The sequence below is a fragment of the Callorhinus ursinus genome, unplaced genomic scaffold (genome assembly GCF_003265705.2).
Source record: "Callorhinus ursinus isolate GAN/ISIS: 27379988/994484 unplaced genomic scaffold, GSC_fseal_2.0 scaffold19, whole genome shotgun sequence".
NCBI classification, from domain to species: Eukaryota; Metazoa; Chordata; class Mammalia; order Carnivora; family Otariidae; genus Callorhinus; species Callorhinus ursinus.
The window spans coordinates 660,550-681,361 of record NW_027397081.1 but is presented as its reverse complement, the minus strand read 5'-3'; the positions used below and the strand labels follow the sequence as shown (position 1 = coordinate 681,361).

At 51.9% G+C, this 20,812-nt stretch overlaps 1 long non-coding RNA gene across 2 annotated transcripts; it reads right to left on the bottom strand.

Moving 5' to 3' along the window:
• Positions 1 to 348: 348 nt before the first annotated feature.
• LOC112840561 (uncharacterized) lies at positions 349 to 20,502 on the bottom strand. 2 transcript variants are annotated; one of them, XR_012381456.1, is made up of 8 exons: positions 20,317 to 20,502; positions 19,762 to 19,819; positions 10,060 to 10,555; positions 9,015 to 9,116; positions 8,308 to 8,417; positions 6,592 to 7,163; positions 6,275 to 6,450; positions 349 to 505 (listed from the first exon to the last, which is right to left on the bottom strand). It is a non-coding gene; the product is annotated as an uncharacterized lncRNA (long non-coding RNA). The 2 variants fall into 2 exon arrangements; XR_012381457.1 differs by lacking the exons at positions 9,015 to 9,116; positions 10,060 to 10,555; positions 19,762 to 19,819; positions 20,317 to 20,502 and adding an exon at positions 8,804 to 8,979.
• Positions 20,503 to 20,812: the final 310 nt, after the last annotated feature.

Genomic DNA, 20,812 nt, shown 5'->3' with positions numbered 1-20,812 from the left:
TGTGGTGCAAATTGTCCCCATGACTTTTTTAATGGCCTCTTTCTACTCCTACAATGTACTTTGAGTTCTTACTATATCCCACACCTCAAATATGTTTAATTTTTGCCTGTCAGCCTGAACTGATGCTAATGAACCTAATGCAGAAAGAATCCATAGATGGTAAGTGCATTCTTGTTCAGAAAAGCTAGAAAATTAGACATTAAAAAGACCTGACCACTTAGCTTTCTGGGCAAATGAGAACTGACTTACAATTTTTATCAAATGTAATAAATCCAATTCCCTCCTTCCCAACGTGAGCTATCCAAACAAACAAAAAAAAAAAACAAAAAGTTTATTATCTTTCCGGGTGATCACATTAACACATGCACACTGGTAACATCAGAAAACACAGACACAACTACGATGATGATTCCGATACTAGAATTTCGCGAGTCCGTATTACGGGCTGGATACTCTTCCACATGCTTTGCCCGCGGTCCGGCGGCATCCCCACCTGCGCTTGCTCCTGTGGAGACCGAGAAGCACGCAGAGGTCACATTTGTTTCTCAAGACCACACAACCAGAAAGCAGTGCTAATGAATAAAGATGTTTTCTGGAGCCCCAAATCTATTTACCGTCATAGAGCTTCCAGGGTCTTCTGAACACAGCGTCCATTCATTCCTGTTCACCTGTCTGATATTTTGGTATAAACGTCAGGAAGCATGTCCCTGGGTTCAAGAACGCGCCCCAGGTTACTTTAGTACATTTGAGAGACAAGAGGTAATTTTTTGGTATGCCTTCCTTCATATTACTTTTCTGGACTGAACATTAGTAACAAACTTGATGATTACGTGTTTTCCCATTGGAGGAAAAACAGACCTTTACATGTTCTCTTCCTAAATCAAACCAGTGTCAGTTGATTTTTCCAAAAATAAACGTATATGTGGATTTCTCCGTGGGCTGCCGTGCGCTTCTTGGCATGGTTGGACACTAAGCAGGGAACTCTCCCTCAGTGGTGCTCTTAGCACCTTCTAGTGGTAAGGAAGCGAAATGTGGCATGATGGCTTAGGTTTGCTGGGGTTTGTTTTTGTTTTTAGGTTAAAAAACAAACACCATTTATAGCTTCCTGGTATTTCCACTTTTCTTTCCTTTTGTTCATTAAAGCCGCAAAGACCATGAAATTCCAAAAAAGGACTAAAATATTTCAAAGTCAATTCAGAGCGTAATTCCATCGTAAATGTGAAAGTATGTAATGTAGTTGTTACAAAAGGTCAAGAGAGTTCAGGGAATTTTAGGTGTTTTTTTTGTTTGGCTTTTTGAATGGTAACTTTTCACAATGTCTCAGATTTTTAAACCACTCCTGGTTAATTATTTTATGGCCTCCGGCTCAGCATTGTCCTGACTGGTGTGAGGACAGACAGGCTGATGGAATAGTATCGTGCTGTGTAGTTCATGGAGAAGGACCCTGTTCCCTCCAATAGCATCCTCTATAGTTGCATTACACTGTATTAATTCTTTAATGTCTTTTTTAAAGTTTTTAAGCACATTCAGGCGAACAAGGCCCCCTTTAATTTCTTTTTTCAAACTTTTTTTGGGGGTGGGTATTTGAGCTGGACCTGCAGCAGGAAAGCCAGCCATGTGCAGGTCTGGGACTGGGCTGGGTGGTGGGACAGTGGGGGCAGGGCCTGGAGGGGGCGAACCCAGTGCTTGTGCAGCCCAGGCTGAATGAGCAAGGCTGGGCACGGGAGGAGCAGGGTGAGTGGGAGCGAGAATGGTCAAGAAAAGATGCTAACATTTTACAGTTGACACTTGAACAGTGCAGGGGTGACAGGCACCAGCCCCCGGACAGTCAAAAACCTAGAGCTGATGCCCCCAAAACTTAACTAGGAGAGCCCACTGTTGACCAGAAGCCGCACTGACGACCTAAGCCTACTTGGTGTTATAACCATCACACACTGTATTCTCACAACAGTCAGCCAGGGAAACGCTCCTACCACAACCATAAGGAAGAGAAAACACATTTACAGCACTGTCCTGCACCTGTCGAACAAAACCGCCATGGAAGTGGGCCCACACAGTTAAAACCTGTTTGTTCAAGGGTCGACTGTACTTTACGTCCTCTGTACCTCCCCTTTGAAAATGAGATATGCTACCTGGCAAAACAAATATCGTGACACACTCCCAAGAAAGCGTTGACTAAACATGTGGGACAATCGTTAATAAAATAAATGACAAATACCACACTGTAAGTAAACTACGGTTTCGTCCACCCCATAAATGCATCTGGGACTCAGCCTCTCCAAACCAACGCATCCTCTGGATACTGTCACGAATCCCTCCACAAGGACGCTGGAGCGCGGACCAAGCACTCTGCTGGTTGATCGGATGGCAGTGTCTGGAGCTGACGGTTCGGGGAGAAAGACAATAAACAAGTCCACATTCAAGTGAGTGTGGACTTCCCCGGCGAGGTGAGCCTGCTGGAGAGTCGCGTTGGGAGCGGAGCCCGAGGCGGGACACCAACTGGCAGGGGGACGTGCGCGGAGCCCTCGCGCGTCTGAGCACGTGCGGCTGGAGCCTGGCTTCCGGCGGTCCGTGTGCGGGGGCAGCGTCCCGGCCTCGAGCCTGCAGAGCCCCCCATCTGTGCTCTGACACACCCAACGCGTCTGCACACGTTGCCGAACGTGCCCAGAGGCTCGGGCGGGGCCTCGGAGGCCGGGGAAAGCTGCCTGCCCCGAACTCTCGGGGACCAGCGGGAAGCCACGGTCACCACCACCTTGACCGGAGTCGGCCGGCTCCCCGTGCATGGTGGGCGTGGGCTCCTGGCCTCCAAACCTCGGCCGCGGCCGCTCCCCGCGGTCGCCTGTGCCAGCTCAGACCACAGCCCCTGGCCGTGCTGGGAGCGGGCGGCCGGGAAGAGCGGGGCTGGGTCGCTGCGCGCTCCGCGGGTCCCCGAAGGAGACGGACGTGCAGGTGTGCCTCCCTTCCCATCCTCCGGGATCCTCCCGCTGCGGCCTTGAGCTCCCGGCCTCCAGCGCTTATGCCTGCAGGCTCTGCCACGTTTCAGCCAAGCTCACACTCGTCCTTGGCGGGGGCTCGAGAGCCTGGATCTTTCCACCCAAGGCAGGACGGCCCCACGGGCCACCTCGTGCCAGCGCCCCCGTCGGCCGAGCGAGCGGAGACTCAGTCTGGCCCGTGGGAGGGTCTGCGGCTCCGCAGCCCAGGACTGCTCCCTGGTCCCTTCTACTTCACACCGACGTTGCTTCCCGACAAGGCCCTTGGACGCCCAACTCTGTCTCAGCACCTGCTCCCCAGAGGACTCCACGGACGCACCTCCCTGTCCATGCGCCTTGAACGAACGCTTACAGCCGGTTGGTCCTCCCGCTGTGTCCTCACAGACCCCGGCCTCTAGCCCCGCCACAGAGGAGGGGGCGGGACGTGGCGTCTACCCAACACCGCGCGGGCAGGGAACAGCCATACATGCGCCCTGAAATTTTACGCCAGCCCAGGACGTGGGCATTAGCATCCCTAGTCTGTACATAAAGGCCCAGCCCTGCAATAATCCGTATTTCAGAATAATTTCTCAACTTTGTCTGACCAGAAACCCTGGCACTTATATTTGCTACACTGACCGTGGTGCATTTTATGTATCTTATTGATTTCATGTACTTTATCTGATTGCACTTCAAATTTTGGGGGTGGAAATGCCCTATTTGTCCCTATAGACAAATAAGGAGCCTGGCTCTCTGTAACACACACGTAGTGAACACAAAAGGAGCAAGGGAGGGAAGGACGGCTAGAGCGCACTTACTCTACCTGTGTGTGAAAAGGTGCGTTTTCAATCATTGTTAAAACGCATGGGAACGTGAGGAACACAGGAAGGAATCCAGCAGGGCGGAGTGCGCCCCTGGTGCTGAGAAATGCTAGGATTAAATAAAACAGAAACCTCTGGCTTCCACAGAGGCCAGAATGGGATTCGCCGCTAGAACTTTCAGATTTTAAAAAATGCTGTCACTTAGTATAAGAAAAAATGCCAGGTAAGCTGGGCTGCAGCCAGGAGAAAGAGATCAGGCTGAAGGGTCAAAACTGGCAGAGCAGCTGATTTGCAGAAAACTCCTCCAGGAGTAAGAGGTAGATGTGACGCAGGCCAGGGCTTCCTGGGTCAGCTGGCGCAGTCCTGGAAACGGTCACGGCCGTGGTGGTATAGGTGTGAAGTCTCTGCTACGGGAGATTATAGTGCTTTTTTTTTTTTTTTAAATGAAGAAGTAGTTCAGTGTATTACCTTTATTTTGGGGTCCCAAGTTTGAGACATTGGAACTAAATCAATTGCTGAGGGGTGAAGGTTTGGCTGTCCCCCACTTTGTTGGACTGAAAAATTTGGGAATTGGGATAGAACAGATAATATCTAAGAGTCCTTACAAAGAAATGATTCCATGACTCACTAATCCCTGGCATTTTAGCAGGTTGGTGGGCATGAAGGGGCAGCCATGAGGGGCTTGGTCATGGGGGTTCGGGCACATGGCGCTGATGGGATCCAGCCTTAATAGCCACCTTGCTGACAGTTTCCCTGCTGTAAAGATTTGTAGGACAGACCCAAAGCACTGCCATCTAGTGGCAACTCACGTGGACTCACCATCCCCCCACCATTTCCATCCATCCACCTACCCATCCTCTTATGGATCGACTCCATTCACCCATCCATCCATTCATCCATCCATCCTCCCATCTACCCACCCACCTACCCATCCATCCTCTGATATTTTTAATGTGTCTACTATGTGCCAGGTACTGTTTAACAGCAAACAGTTAAGGGTTGACAATGGTCTCAGCCCTAGAAGGACTTACATTCTAATGGGGGACAGACAAGCCCCAAATACCACAGTGGTGGTACAGCCCTCAGCAATTGATTTAGTTCCAATGTCTCAAAATTGGAAGCCCAAAATAAAGATAATACACGAGCTACTTGTTCACTTTTTTTTTAAGAAGTGAAAATTATTTTTTAATGGAGAAAAGATTATATTATACGTTGGGTAAAGCACCCTCTGAACGAGCCAGCTTGAAAGTTCCTTTTGCACCATATTTTTTAGCTACTTTATAGTACCTCAAGAACTCTCCCTTTCTTCAATTCTTAAACTTTCTAAGACTTTATGCTAATCTTTAACGTGCTTAAATGTTTTTTCTTATGTTACTGAACACCATGGGGAAAAAGTAATAAGCTACAAATTAAACATTTTATTATTAATAAACATAAAAGTGTTTAAGTCTTTCACTCTTGTAATAAAGAGTCTGACTCCATTACTGATGTGAGCTCTCAAGCCCCACCACTACCCTGTGCTGCCCCACATCTGGGCAAGCTGATAAGAAACCCTGGGTGTTTCCTCCTTTGGCACGTCACGCAAGCCTGGCCAACACGGAATTCCCACCCCCTGATCACAATGAAAGCAGTCAGTCTCCTCTCCCTGGATCTGCTTGGGAACCACCCCGTCCTCCCCAGAAAGCCTCATTATGTGAATAATAAGACTTTTCATACCCTCTTGGTGTGGGCATGGCATCATCTGTCTGTACCCCCAAACCAAGCCTGGGGGGAAGGGTCCGTCCCACCTCTATGTAGTGGCCACAATTCTAGTTTTTGAAACAAATATTGAAAATGTGTTATATATGATTATAATTATTTACCTGAGTATAACCTATCGATTATATTTTATAATCAATATAAGCACACTCATTAAAGTTCAAGTAGTAAGACACAATGGTTAAAAAGGTTGGAAGATACTTTTGACACAATGATGGGCACTTTTATCCTCAGTAGGTAAAGAACATTTAAAAAATATAAAAGTTTGACTGGAAGGGAAGTTTTAAATAGACCAGGTAGCCATGACTACCACGTAAACTGAGAGACGCCCCTTACAGCAAATGCATCCTGGGGGGAGGGGGGACAGAGCAAGCTGAGAAAAACCCCATTAGGGCTCTCCGTGGCTCTCCCCACATGGGGCTTTCGGACGCTTCCTGTCCTCCCTCTCCGTGTCACAGATCCACAAGGAAATAGGTCATTTCTATTTGACTAAGAATTCCACCCACAAATAGCATTACATTTAGTGACTTGGATGGGTCAAAATGCAGTGAGAAGCCGTTTTAAGTGCATTTGCTATGAAGGAAGACCCCTGTAAGGAGTCGCGACGAGCGCCTGTGCCGGGGGGACGCGCTCAGTCACTGACCCCACTCCTGAAACCAGCAGCACCGCGTGGGGAACTACCTGGAATTTAAATAAAAACTAAAAAAGAGAGAGACAAGGAAATACCTGCGTGGCTTTTCTTCTTTAATTTCATGGCTCCAAATACAGAAAATGTCAAATCTTCAGTATGGATTTTCACTACAAAATCTGGTCACGTCAACTTCCATTCTGCTTTGTGTTCCTGGGTTTGGGGCCACAGATCTTTCAAGTCAAATGACAGACGGTGAGGGGAACGTGCAGACCTGAGGAGAATGTCAGTATTCCATCTGCATCGTGCTGGCTGGGAACCCCACCCTCCCGGAGCTCAGAGCCCGATGTCGCGCTACCACGAGGTCGCCCAGCACATTTAATGCGCTCATGTTTACCCATACTGCCCCTTATACCTTGGGTTTAATCTCCTCAGACTCCATCACCGTGTAAGATTCTCGGGTTGCAGAAAGTGAGCCGCATTCGCTTCAGCAGACCACCCCAGCTTGGCGTCTGACCCAGAAGGCCCTGCCTGTTACCGGCACTTCTGATAATATTCCGACACTTCCTCCCAAGGCACAGGTGCGCGACAGTTCTCAAGTCCAAGAGCTGGTGCGCCCGGGTTTAAATCTGAGGATTCACCTGCTTATAGAACTAAATGCCGTGACGCTACACAAAAACAAGCATAAAGGAGGCAGGAAAGGTACTCCCTTTCTGTACACTACAACTTCCAGAAAGAGTTTTGTGATGTGTGCATAGCCTCACACTCGCTTCTGGGTAGAAAGATCCAAGTTCCTGCCAGGTCAGGCTGTGCCGGTGACACTTCATTGTCGCGGGGATCCTGTGCAGTCCGGTGGAGCCCTGGAATGTGACCTGCTGTGGAGACGGGGTCCTTGCAGGCGTAAGGCAAAGACTGCGGTGGGCCCTGAACGCAGAGACACAGACGATGAGCCAGACGGCAGCGATGGGCCTGCAAGCCAGGGACACACTCCTCAACCTAGGCGCCGGGGCAGAGTGCGCCTTTGAAGGTGAGGGAGCTTGAGCGGCAGGAAGGTCACGGACCCCACGTGCCCACTGCACCCGTGTCCTTGAAGGTCACCGGGCTGTCGTGGGAGAGGACCCCTCACCAGACCAGGAGGAAGGGAGCAGCCTTATCTCTGAACACAGAGGGACACCAGGCCTTGCAGAGCGTCCCACAGCTTAGCTCGCCTCCCCCCCACTCCTGGCCCTCTGACAGCTGTCCCCCCTTCATCAGACGCATCTAACCACGTCCTCAGGCCTTCATTTCCTCACGAAGGCCCCCGCATCCCATAGAACTTACATTCCATACATTTACAAGCTTCCCTCCCGTTCCTTTGTCAGCTCCAGGTGCAGATCCAGCCAGGGACCCCACGAGGCTGGAGGGGAAGTTCTCCCTCCCCCAACCAGTGTCCCTCAGACGCTGGGAGAGAGCGTGCGGTGTCTCCCTCCTGGCCTCCAGCAAAGGATCCCACGCTACTGACATGCTGATTCAGCCTCCTGGCTGCCTGGACGACCAGACAACACACTCCTGCGGTCGTGAGCCATTCAGCCTGCGAGGCTTTGTTACGGCAACCCTAGGAGACTGATGGACTTTGGGAAGTCACTACCGTTATCTGCCCAAAGTTACGCAGCTCCTGTGTCAGACACGGCTAGGTACCTGCCCGAAATGCGTGTTCCTGAAAAGTTTTATTTGGGTTGGCAACATGTCCATCCCAAATACTACATTTCCTAGTCAGGGAGGGCCAAGGAGAGAGAAGCAAAAATCACCAAGAAGACTCTTCAGGGGAGACTGAACTGCCCCCTGCTGGCAACACAGAGGTCCGGACCAGAGGTCCCGGGGCCAGGAGAGGGGGGGGCGGGAACGGGGCTCTCAGGACGCTGGCGCAGCCAGATAAAAGAGGAGCTCGGGTCCCTGGTGGCTGGGGAGTTGTCCTATCCGCCCCAGAGCTCTGGCTGGGAAGAGGGTAATAAAATAAACCTGAGCTTCATTTATCTCACTGGGCTCTAGCTGAAACCCAGAGCAAACTTAGTAGGGATTACTAGTGCCAGAACCAGGATTGACCCCAAACACACAGGATGCTAGGATCTCACCTGCTTTCCTGCTGGAGGACACAGAGGCGACCAGCAGAACCTCACACACCGGATGCAGCATGGACATGTCGTGCGCTAGTCTAGGCTGTGACCCCGCCCGACAGAAAACAATCCGCGGGACGTTAGGGCCCTAATGAGGCGGACGCACAATTTTTAAAAATACGTCAGTGTAGGGCGTGTTAGCATGAAGTACTACTGAGACAAACAGCTCAGAGGTGCCTGGGAAGACAGACGACAGGCTCGAGTCAGGGTGGTCGAGAAGCCTCCATGGGGAAGGTGACAGGTGGGCCAAAGTCCAGAGGAAGCAAAACAGGAAGACAGGGGGACACCCAGAGAGGAGCCTTCCAGGCAGACGAGACAGCAAAGCAAGAAGACCCTGACCAACCCCCAGCTCCCGATCTGTAACATGAGATGACCGGACAAAATCACCTCCAACATGCCTTCGAGGTGTTATGGGGCCTGGGAGCAGGTCCAACCAAAGGCTGGGCTGGAACCTTGCCTGAAAATAGCCCCCACCTGTCCAAGGTCCCGCCTGGAAGCTTCTGTGGGAGATTTCTCTTAGTCCAAAGGCTGTTTACAGGTGTAATGGGAGTGGAGACTGTTCTGAAGTCAAATATGCTTTGGAAACTGGCTGCTCACTGCAGGACTTCTCAGGTCCTTTAAAACGCCAGTGTGGACAATGATTATCTGAAAGTGAACTGTGGCATGCAGACTCTGTCAGACTCACCTGAGCATGGAAGCCTTCTTAAATGCAGGGTACCTGAGCAGACTGTTCCACGGAACACACCTTGGGAACAAATACAGGACACTAGAGGCTCACAAACATTTTCTGTAAAGGACCAAATAATTTCCTGTGGACCAAACATTCTGCTGCCACTATTTGATTTCCCATTCTAGCTTGCAAGCAGCCACAGACAACACATAATTATGAACGAATGGGCCTGGCTAAGATACTACATTTCAATTTAATACACTTCTTACATGTCATAAAATGTTAGTCTTGTTTCAATTTTTTTCAACCATTTAGAAATGTGAACCATTTTTAACTCACTGGCCATACGAAGACAGAGAGAGGACTGGATTTGACCTGCAGGCTGTACTTTGCCAACCCCAGCTATAAACAAACGTACATCTATCCTGGTTTTTTGGTAATGGGTACATTTTTTTTAATGCATTGCTTAAAGTCACATGGCTGGCATCCTGATCACTAACAAAGGTGGCTGGGGCACCTGAGTGGCTCAGTTGGTTAAGCGACTGCCTTCGGCTCAGGTCATGATCCTGGAGTCCCGGGATCGAGTCCCGCATCGGGCTCCCTGCTCGGCAGGGAGTCTGCTTCTCCCTCTGACCCTCCCCCTTTCATGTGCTCTCTCTCTCTCTCTCTCAAATAAATAAATAAAATCTTAAAAAAAAAAAAAAACTAACAAAGGTGGCTGTGAATCACATTCCCAAAATGTATTTGAGCCCAGAAATGGTTCAGAAGAAAAATCACATTTTTAGACATAGCTCCTTTATAATTACTTCTTGATAGAAAAACGGAGCTTAACTCTGCCCTTATATTTTAATTCTACTTTGATAACAGAATTATTCGGGAAAATAGCATATATTTTTCTAGTATTGGCTTTTATTTTCCTCTGTAAAATTTTTGAAAATCGAATGATCAGTCTTTCTCCAGAAGAAACTCTAAATGCATTGTCCTTCTGTGGAAAGGAAGCATTTGCATGCAGCCCAGCCTCAGCCAAAAGTGCACTTACTGGTGTCTTGAACAGGCTCACCTGCCTTCTCCCTCTCCACCTGGGGCGTCTACTTAGTCTCATCACTGCTTCCAAACAGGCCCCTTTCCCTGTCTTGCCCAAATCTAAGTACCCTCACGCTCCTTTCTCTTCCACTTTTCCTTTAAATCTGTGCTCACGGTGAATCAGAGCCTCGCTCTCACTGAGATGTAAACGACTTATAAAAGCAAACAGCTTTACGATCCTGTTGGGTGTGTTTGCATTTTAGCAGAAGGAATGAAGCTTCACCCCCGGCGCTCCCATCCCCAGGCGGCTGGCAGCTGGGAGAACCAGGTCTTCCAGGAACGTCAGGTAAGTTTCCAGTCCTGAAATCACATCCCATCGGAAGTCACCTCCCTCAGCCACAAGCAGAAGCACGCCGGCCCCAGGCAGAGGCTCCAGTCAAGGCTCGCCTGGCCCCAATGTGTGCAGACACGGACAGCCTTTTCCCCTCCCTGAGGAGCGGGACAGTCTTCCCTCCACTCTTCCGAGTTCTCGGCTGACACCTCCTGTAATAAAAGACGGATTAACGAGAAAAGCACGAAGTGTGTTGACATGTACACTTGGTGCATCCATGGAGATACCCGGGAAGTGAGTGAGTCCCCAGGTGGCCTGAGCCACCAGCCAAAACACCATCTTCAGGACAGATGGAGAAGGTGCGGGGGGTGCTACGGGGGCATCTGTCTTCCTCCTTAGCTGATACTGACTGAGGCCACTGAGTCTTCCCGGTGCGGATGGAGACTGCCTTTACAAATGTCAATGTCCCTCGCAAGAGGCTAACTTCTGCATCTGCTGTTTCCCAAAATGATCAGCTCCAGAAAATCCTGATGCCAGAGAAGCAGGTCTGGGGACAGCTTATTCTGCTTCCTTCCCACCAACACAATGAGCCTGAACCGAGACTTCAACTGCCCCCATTCTGACCTCGGTCTGTACCATCTAATTAATTAAGTTCCTTCCAGCTTCTCAGGCAAAAGACGGGAGAGGCGGGGTGGGGTGAGCCAAAGCGCCCCGTGACGAACACAAAGACCATCCCTCCAGCAACAGGCACTGCCCTGACACCAGCAAGACCACCAGCAACCTGACCTTTGCCACCCCCCTGCACGGACCCATGACCTCTGCCCCACATGCTGCTCATCTAAACCTGGGCATATTTTCAGTATTTGGAGACAGTCTTTGAGACACCAGCCCACCGTCTTCCCGGTGTTGGCCTCCCTGAAATAAACTCCTTCCTGTCTCTCTGTCTTCAGGTTCTGTCAGCAGCGAGTGTCCTAAACTGGTCTGTTTGGGGTCCCAGAGACAGGTGCTCTTGCACCCCTGAGTCCCGGCTACAAACCCTATCTCAGAAAACAGTGTCTGATCAGAATGCTTACAGGAAACACTTGGAAACCCAGGACCTCTCCCTGCTGGGATTTTCAAGCCCCAACACACAAAGGGAAAGGATCAAGGAGCTTGGCTAGCAGCGGACCACTCATGTGGGGTACCGAGCTTTCTATCACCAACACTTACTTAATCTGACTTTTGTAAGGTACATAAAATACACCAACGAGTATTCACCCCATCGAGAAATGCTCGCTCTGTCCACCGTCACGGCTTGGGACTGTCACTCTGGCTGAGCAACACAGTCATGCAGAGCACAGACTCTCGGACGCACCCAGGAATAGAAAGCTCTTGTCCAAGGACAGAGTAACCCGACTGGAAATATAATGGAGCTCACACAGCATGCACTGCATTTCCCTCTCCTTCCCTTCATTTGCTTCTCCACCAGGGGAGGCGATTTCTGAAAATCCCTGCTCTTATGTTGATGTTTTGCAGGGAACCAGAGAGAGTAGGCTGAGAAAGAAACAGGACCTTCGTGTTCTCATGTTACATTATACTTTCCAGCCGTTTGAAGTTAGTGTAACCCTTCACTAAGTACTTGGCAAACTTTAAACCATACATCTCTGAAGCTAGTTTTTTTTTTCCCCTTCACATTACCTTTCACCTACTTTAAAATAAACCACTCATTGTTCAAAAGGGAAAACTCAAATTTGTTTTTTTTTTTTTAAGTAATCTATAATGGAGTAAAACATTGCTGGAAGGTTTGCAATTAACTAATTTACTGTGCAATAAATCTCTAAGAAAGTGAACAGGGAAATCAGTTTTCAACCTTGAATATGTAAGCCTCTGTTTGCTTTTTTTTAATTAGCAAAATATAAACTCTTTTTTAAAATTAGAAAGGTACATGAACCTGATTCTCTAAATGTTTACATTACACAGAAACTTACAGAATCAAAGGGGGAAAGTCATAGCCCACTTTCTTGTGTTTCTTGATTTAATATTAAAATAAGGAAGCAAATATATGGAAATAAGTTTGTTTGCAAAGTTTATTAAAGTTTTAGTTTTGCCTACATTTTCCCAGATTTTATCCCTAGGAGATCCTAAAAACTATTCTTAAGATCATGAAATACAAGGCCTGCAGGGTGCTACACAAAGGCAGCCTCCCCTTCTGCCTCCCTGCCCTGAGCGCCTGGTCTTCCCGTGCTCCGTCCACCTGCCTTGGCCTGAAACCTTAGGACCCTATTTGCAAATCTCCAACATCCCCCCCGGCCCCCGCTTTTATGCCTTTGCAAACGCCGATCTCTGCTTGCAAAGCCCTCTCCCCAGGAACACCTCACAGCGTGCTAGTGGCCCTTCAAGGGTCAGCTCCAATAACCTCTTCGGGGACCTCCAGCCCTCCCCACCCCGTTCAGGAACGGGGCGTTACCCCTTGGTCCTTGGACGGACGGCAGCCTAGACACACTTACGTGAGGGGAATGTGTCGTGATTCTGGAGATGCTTCGGTCCAGATCTGTCATCTTTATCGTCCCGTGGACGCCCCGCCGGGCAGGGCGGGCAGTGAGGACAGCCCCGAGGAGCGAGGCCTCTCTCGCTCTGGCCGTCGGGGCCTGAGCCTCGGCTCGGCCCAGGAGCTCTCGGGGGCTGCAGGAAAGCAGCCCGACCGGCTGGAGACCGCGACCCAGGGGACGCGGCCAGGGTTCGGCGGCGGGGCCGGGGGACACGGGAGGCTGCCCCGGCGCCGGGCGGGCGCGGGCCACAGCCCGGACTGCAGACTGCGACGGGGCGGCGAAAAGCGCGAGCCTGAGGCCGGGGTCTGCGGGGCAGATGGCACACTCCACACGGGTTCGGGGCCCAGGCGGGGCAGCACCGCGCCTGCGACGCCGCCGCTCACTGGAGGGAGGTCACGGCCGCGGACCGCGCGCCGCACAAGGGCCGCCAGCCCAGGGGAGCGCGTTGTGCGCTCGGCCGGCGCACTGCCTCGACCTCCACTTATTACACTGTTTCCAGGGGGAGAGGGATCTGGCTGCTCAACTGAGTTTCAAACACATTCTTAGAGCGGAGACCACCCGTCGCGGGGCACTGGCTGTTCTGAGGCCCCGGGCCCCTGCGGCCACGGGTTACAGCAGCCTGAGCGCAGGCGCAGTGAACTCCGCGGGCAGGGCCGGCGGGCCGCGCTGCGCAGGCGCAGTGAAGTCGGCCGCAGGACCCTCCCCCCTCCTCTCAGGCAGCTCTGCGCAGGCGCAGCGAACTCCGGAGGTCGGCCCCCGCAGGCCGCGCTGCGCCCGCGCAGGGAACTCCGCAGGCAGGACACCACCCCTCCACCCCCCACCCCCGGCCAACCCCCCCGCCGCGGCCCGGGGGACCGCCCAGGGGACCCCCCCCCCCCCCCCCGCAGGCAGCTCTGCGCAGGCGCAGGGAACTCCGCAGGCTGGACCACAGGCCGCCCTGCGCCTCCGGACAAGTCACCGCTTTGCGGCATCAAAGAGCATTTGTACTTTTCCACTGCTGAGAAGTGATTTCTACCAGTTTGCTGGTTGGTGGAAACAGAGATCAACTTTCACAATGCTTGGCCTGCCTGCCGAGAGGTCCCGAGGCTGCCCACCTCTGGGAAGTAAGAAGGCGTACGAGGGAAATCGCCGCACTCCTGAGGACAGATGGAGGAGTGTGTGGAGAACGACCGTCAGGTAAAAACAGACGCTCCAGCTCGGAGGAGGCGCCTTCCACCGACTTGGGTTAAACGTTTAAGACAAGGATGGGTCGTCCCCGCACAAAACAGTACCAGGAGGTTGAACCTGGGCGTGTGTCGGGACGCGCGCCGGCCTGGCGTGCGGGGTGTGCGCGGGGCGCTGGCGGGCTGCGGGAGCGTGGCTCCGGTGTGCATGCAGCGGCCACCAGCGCTCTGCGCGGGAACAGCGACGTCGGGGCCCCGGGCGTGAGTTCTGGACTCCGGCGCTTCTCCCCGCCCTCCAGCCTGCGCCGTCGGGCTCAGCGTTCACGGGGGCTGCGCCGGCGGCTCCGCCCACGAGGGACACACCGGTGCCGGCACGGTCGGAAGCTGCCGTGGACAGCTGCGCAGCCCAAAGCAAGTTGCGGCCAAAAGATGACAACCGACATCGGGAGGGAAAGCCGTGCACGCGCCGCACACGCAGGGCTCGGAACGCCGCAGGTGCGCAGGCCCAGCGTGCGGGTGGCCAGGGCCCCGAGCACGTGCGGACCCCGGTGTCGCGGCGGCCCCAAGGCGGTCGAGGCCCCTGCAGGGAGAGAATCAGACAGCGTCCAGGACCCAGACTGAGGGTGGGGCCGGGTGGGGGCAGTGCCCCCCCCCCCCGGTAGCTCACTGCTGGGAGGAGGCCAGAGCCAGCAGTCTTTGGACTTCAGCGCCTTGGGACGTTAACTCAGAGAAGCCATATTTAAAGGACAGCAGAACACAGGGCAATATGTATGAATTTAGAAAATGTCTTTTGAGTACTTATTGTTTGCCAGTCACTGGACAAAACCTGGGAAATGCAAGTATGGACTCCACAGGCAGACACTACTGTGTGCCACCTGTTTCTCTCCTCATGGACGAAGGAGGAATTCCCCAACTGCTGGGAAGCCCTCAGCTCATTCCCAGAGGAGCCCACATTGCATGGCTCATCGGGGGGTGCCCAGCACCCTCACCCCAGCTCAGGACGATTCAGAAGAGTCAGCCCAACTTCGGGGCTGCCCATAGCATGGACTGGGGCCCCCACTGAAGCTGCGTTGCTACCCGGCGTCTCCCTCAGCCCAAACCTCCTCCTTGCCCGTCATTGCCCTTCCCTTCTATAGGAATTGACCCCAAGAGCACTCAGCAGTCAGCCTACTTCGCACTGACTCCATCTCAGAGTCGGCCTCCGGGGGAACCCAACCCACAGCACGTAGTCTCAGAAGGAACAGTGACCCTGGGACCATGCACTCGGAAATGAGGATGCCCTCACCGCACTGCCCGCACTGGAGTTATTAAAAGCTGGCACCAAGAAGAAAATGGAATGGTATTTTTGTAGATGGATATGCACCAGCACTGGTGTGGTGTAGTGGGTGTTTAAGAAATACAGGGGGTGGGGGTGGGAAACAGTAACTTATGGGCAGCTCTTGTTAGGGCGGAGGGATAAAGGAAAAAGACCCAGAGTAACTAAAAGGTGAGCGTGAAAACCAGAAGGCCTCCTTGGTAGCAATAAAGAGGCTGCCCTCTCCTGCAGTGGGAAAGCAGAGAAAGCCAAGGGTAAGACCAGGACTCGGTCATAGGACCTGAGCTCCCCAAATGGCAGGTCTGCTGTGCCAAGGTCCGGGCCCTGGGTGGGAAAGGGCAGAACGCTGCTTGGAATAGGGTTCATTTCCCTTGATGACCCCAGAGTCTTGAATCCGAACTCTGAGCCTGCAGAAGACACCCACCGATCCTACTAGGAGCTAGCACTCCCTACTTTTTTGAGGGTATTGCAGAGGTCTCTCCCCAGAAGACAACCTGTGCTCTCCCCTCCTTGACATCTGTACCGACCTCACCTCTGGCTTCAAGGCTAATAACTAGGTTCAGTCACAATATAACCGAGATGGGGTCAGGCTGATGAGAAAGGGAAGGAACTATTACAAAGAAGTTGCGGTTCCTGGCTAGCCTGTACCTGCAGGGGCCAGGAGATAATGCTTGAGCGTGGATGGAGGAGACTGGAACATGAAGAAGACTGGCAGGATGAAGGAAGGTGCAGGGTTTGTCACCTTAAAACACCCTGGAAAGGACCCCCGGAGGTGCAGCAGATAGGCTACCAGGATGGCCCTAGGTGCACGGAAAAAGTGAAGCCCACACTGAATAACGGAGACATGCCCAAATATGGAAGAAAGGATTAAAAATCTCAGAAAAATGGGCATGCTGGTGAAGATCTACCACGGAAGGCTGAAAAACCCATCAGAGCACTGTGTCCCATGGAAGAGCCAAAGGATACATTATGTACCAGAGCCTGGAGGGATGCAGGGGGAAGGGGGCTCCAGCATCACTGAGAGAGCCAGTGGTGGCTCCTATCTCTAGGCCAGGGCTCCTGGTGGAAGATGTCACTCCAGAACGGGGATGACTAACAGCCATGTGAGCATTAGGACCCCAAAACAAGAGGCCAGGTGGGAGCCAAGGTCAGGCTATGGAAAGACAAGTGGATGGAATTACTGTCATGAGTGGCAAGATCAGAGGGGTAGCCAGGGAAGCTGGACCCACTGAGAGCTGTGGAGATGGTTGACAGAACACAGCCTCCTCAAGGGCAAAATGGATGGGCAGCTGACAAGGGTGCTACTCCAGCCATCTAACCCAAAGAAATCAGGGATGGGTAAACAGGAGGTTAAAGGCAGCCACTCAATAAAAAGTCACAATCCTCTGTGAAATGTCTGAACCCGAGCCAGTTTTCCAACTTGGAGCCCACTGACTAAAAGAGAGGGCCAGTCCCCAAGAGGAAGGGCCCTGAAACCCCATGGCACATCGACCTGGTAATGATCCCCCAGCCCAAGACACCAGTGGCCATGTGCTTACAAAGCTGCGCACTGGGGAACAGGAATAGAGAGTCACTGGACACTGGGTCTGACAGAGGCCAGAAGCGACAGCATGCACCCTGTACAGGGTGCAGCATACGGCGGCGACACGAGAAGTGGAGTCCAGCTCACGGTGGGCCCGCCAACTCTGCAGGACAGCCCGGTGCCCACTGCCCTAGTCCGCAGGGCTATCACTGGACATACTGCACAACCTCCCATTGGGCGCTTGGCCTGTGGGGTGAGGACTCTTAGTGGGGAAGTCAGAGTGCAAGTCCAGACCTGACCTCCCTTCACTCCCAGGCTAGATCCTGAGTCAAGAGCAGTTTCTCAGCCCCAGGAAAACGGCATCCGTCAGTGAGCACTTAGTGTCAGGTGGAGATGGGCAGCACGGAAAGTACATCGGGGAAGGAGACTGAAATTTAAATACAGGTGTCTGGAAGGAAGTCGACGGGAAGATGACATCTGAGCCTGGACCCGCAGAATGTGAGGGCTGGATGCAAAAGAAAGAAACTGACCCCAAGGTTTTTTGGTTTGAGCATCTGGAAGGACAGCGTTGTCATTTACCAAGAGGCAGAGGAGAGAGAGTAGCTGACGTACAGCCGAGCAAGTGTGGTTAGGGAGTTAGGCTGCGGCTGTTTGGGGCCTCAGAAGTGCGACGCTGGCCCAGTGGCTGGCCTGCAGGGGTGCGGTTGCTGATGCGTGGGGCGGAGGCTCAGACTGGCCTGAGCACCCCTCCTGCTGTAACCTCAAAGCCTCTCGTTCTCAGTGCCTACCACGGTGTCTTCGGTTCGTACTTGTTCAGTGAACGAATTGATAACATGATTTTTTCCTCCCACTCCATAATATGCCTTAAAAGTCCATAAAAATGGTATCTTAAAAAGACAAAAACAAAACATCCAAAGCCATCTAAATGTTTAATAATAAAGAACACTATGATTCGTTCAGCCACTAGATCATGTACCCTCTGACCATAGTGCAGCATGGAAACGTGGTTTAAATAGAACAGTAAGTGAAAGGAAATGATACAAAAATTTATAGGAAAGCAAAAAGCATACAAATAAAAAAAAATACACCAAAATGATAATGATTGTGGTTTAGGGAGATGGAATTATTAGGTGATTTTTGTTTTATTCTTTCTATTCTCCTAAGGATCCCTTTGGTGGGGAAGAATTTAGAATATACTGCTATTCAACAAAGAATGTTAGATATCTTAAATCCTTTTTGAAATAAGATGGAAAATTAGCAACTACAGGAGATACTGGAATCCAAAAGGAGCCATCCAAAAATGAACTCTAATAGGGAACCAAAATTTCATAGGAAATAAGTGTTTTTTTGCATTTTATTTTGGAAAAACATAATGAAAGGAAGTATCTTTTCTCTTAGTTTGTGATTCCCCAAAGTCAAGAATTTATTATTGGCATCACTTTCTGAGAACCTTCATCATTGTGTTTGACCCCCTGCAGCAGCATCACAGAGACAATCATCTGTATGAAAATACAAATGGGCTTCACCATTTTTCCCCGAAGGTCTCCATGGAATCTAGCTTTGTTGACTTTGGCCTCCAGTTTCCATGTATTCTCACCCGGCTCAGTCCCCGTTTGTCAAATGCTCTACCATCTCCAACATTACCTTCCTTCCTGAGCATTACGGAATCCTGTGAATTTGACAAGATTAACAGAAATCGATTTCCAATGACAATGGGATGCCTGGGTGGCTCAGCCGGTTGAGCATCCAGTGTCAGATTCTTGGTTTCAGCTCAGGTCATAGTCTCAGGGTCCAGAGATTGGCTGGACCCAGTGTCTGGCTCCACGCTCAGTGGGGAGTCTGCTCGAGATTCTCTCCCTCTCCCTTCCCCCCCCCCGCACTCTTATGCTCTTGTGCACTCTCTCTCAAATAAATAAATAAATAAAATCTTAAAGAAATCAGTTTCCAATGACAAGAAGACTGATGGACAGGCAAGGACGTAGATCCAAAGGAGTATTTGAGGAGAGATCACAGTTTCAGGCTCTACCTTTAAATGCAGGGATGTGATACTCAGTGCCCTGATGACCCACACCCTCCCAGAGCAGGAAGGAAACTTCCAGCATTTAGTCAAACCCTTATTTTATAATTCAGCCTCAGGGCACGGATCAAGTATTCCCAGATCACACAAGAAATGGGGAGCAGCTCAGGGCTACATTCCAGATCTGTGTTGTGTCCTCTGTAATGATGGGGGGCGGCGGGAGGCGATACGGACAAGACTGGCTCTTACAAGTCTCCCACCTGGAGGAACCAAAGAGCTCGTCCCCAGACCTGCTCAGTCACCCTCCCCAGGCCGGGCCAGGGCTGCGCTGACAGAGCCCAAAGCTTGCACCCAGCAGTGTGAGATCACATCACTGTTCACTGGGTCTAAATGAGCACGACAGCCTGGTTATTAGCTAATCCTGAAAACTGCTGTTTCAAAAGCAATATTCAGGGGCGAATCACTGAAACGAAAACAAAACCAACCAACCAACAACTCACATATCGTCTAACAGGGAACAAAGGGAGAGGAACCACCCCACTAACTGGTTTAGGGCTTGTCGTCTCCCCAGCCAGGCTGCAAGCCCGAGCCTGCAGCCTCAGCCCTGCCCAACCCCACCTTATTTTTCATGTTTCCTCCAGAACATCTTTAGGGAGGGGCTGGTCTTATGCAAGGCAGACAACACTTTTCGTTGCCTCCTGGCTTCTGGTTCCCAGGAGCAAGGCATATGGGGGTGAGTGACAAAACCCATCTACATAGAGGCAGTTGAGTAACATAGGTATAAAAGTTTTAATTTTTTTCCATCTGAGAAAAAAAAATCACCTTGGAACCAAGCTCGGTTCAGAGAGGGGCTATTTTAAAACTCAACTCACCCTCGCAGTCTGCAGTCACTTCTGAGAACTCAGGATTACATGGCCTGACCTGAAAAATTCCAAATAGTCTTTTTAACACTCCAGAAGAATTCTTTATTTGGCCAGTGGAGCTGCTGAGGGTGAACGTGGAAGGTAAGCTGCACCCATGTGATCTCTCCCCAGAGGAATCTCTCTAAAGATAAAAATCTACAGCCACTGAAATTGCACGACTTGGGAGTTCTTTCATGATTTGACCCTCCAGCTTCACCTTTCCAGCGGGTCCCAACTCCTCCCGGCATTATCCCTCCTCCCGCTCCTCCCACCTCTGATCTAACCGCCACCTGCCCGGCCATGGCCTTCTCGAATTCTCCTCCTCCGGGAAGCCCTCTTGGCATCTTGAAGCTGGTGCAGGGGCCTCTCTCCCCGCTGCCGCTCACCTGCCCTGTTCTCCACCGGACAGGCTTCCTGAGGGTGATGTTACATCATAGTCCCTGTGCCAGGAACCTAGTGGACCCTCGGCAGCTAGGAGTTGAATCTGGGAAGAAACTAATGCTAATGAGAACCTACCAGTTCTAGGCACGTAGGTAATTTAGATACATCTTTTAACCGCCAAACATCTCTAAAATGTAAGAATCATTAACCCCATTTTGTGGATAACGAAACTGAGTCTCCAGAGTTCCCTTTGGCAAGGTACACGAGGTAGGACTAGAGCGATCAGCAGCTCTCTACCACCTGTCTCTCCTGCAGCGGACTGCGGCCGGCGGGTCAGCCGGGGCAGCCCAGAACAGCAGGTGTAAGCGCGCAGGCGCCGCCCGCCCGATACCCCGCCCAGCCGTCCCGGCTCCGCCCTTAACCCAGGTGGCCCCGCCCACCCCGAGCCAGAGCCCCACCCTCACCTGGGTCCTTGTCCACTCAGCCCAGGGTGCTGCTCCACCGGATGCCCCGCCCACCCTGCCCAGGGTCCCGCCCTCACCCGGTGCCCCGCCCACCCCGCCCAGGGCCCCGCCCTCACCCCGGTGCCCCGCCCACCCTGCCCAGGGCCCCGCCCTCACCCCGGGGCCCC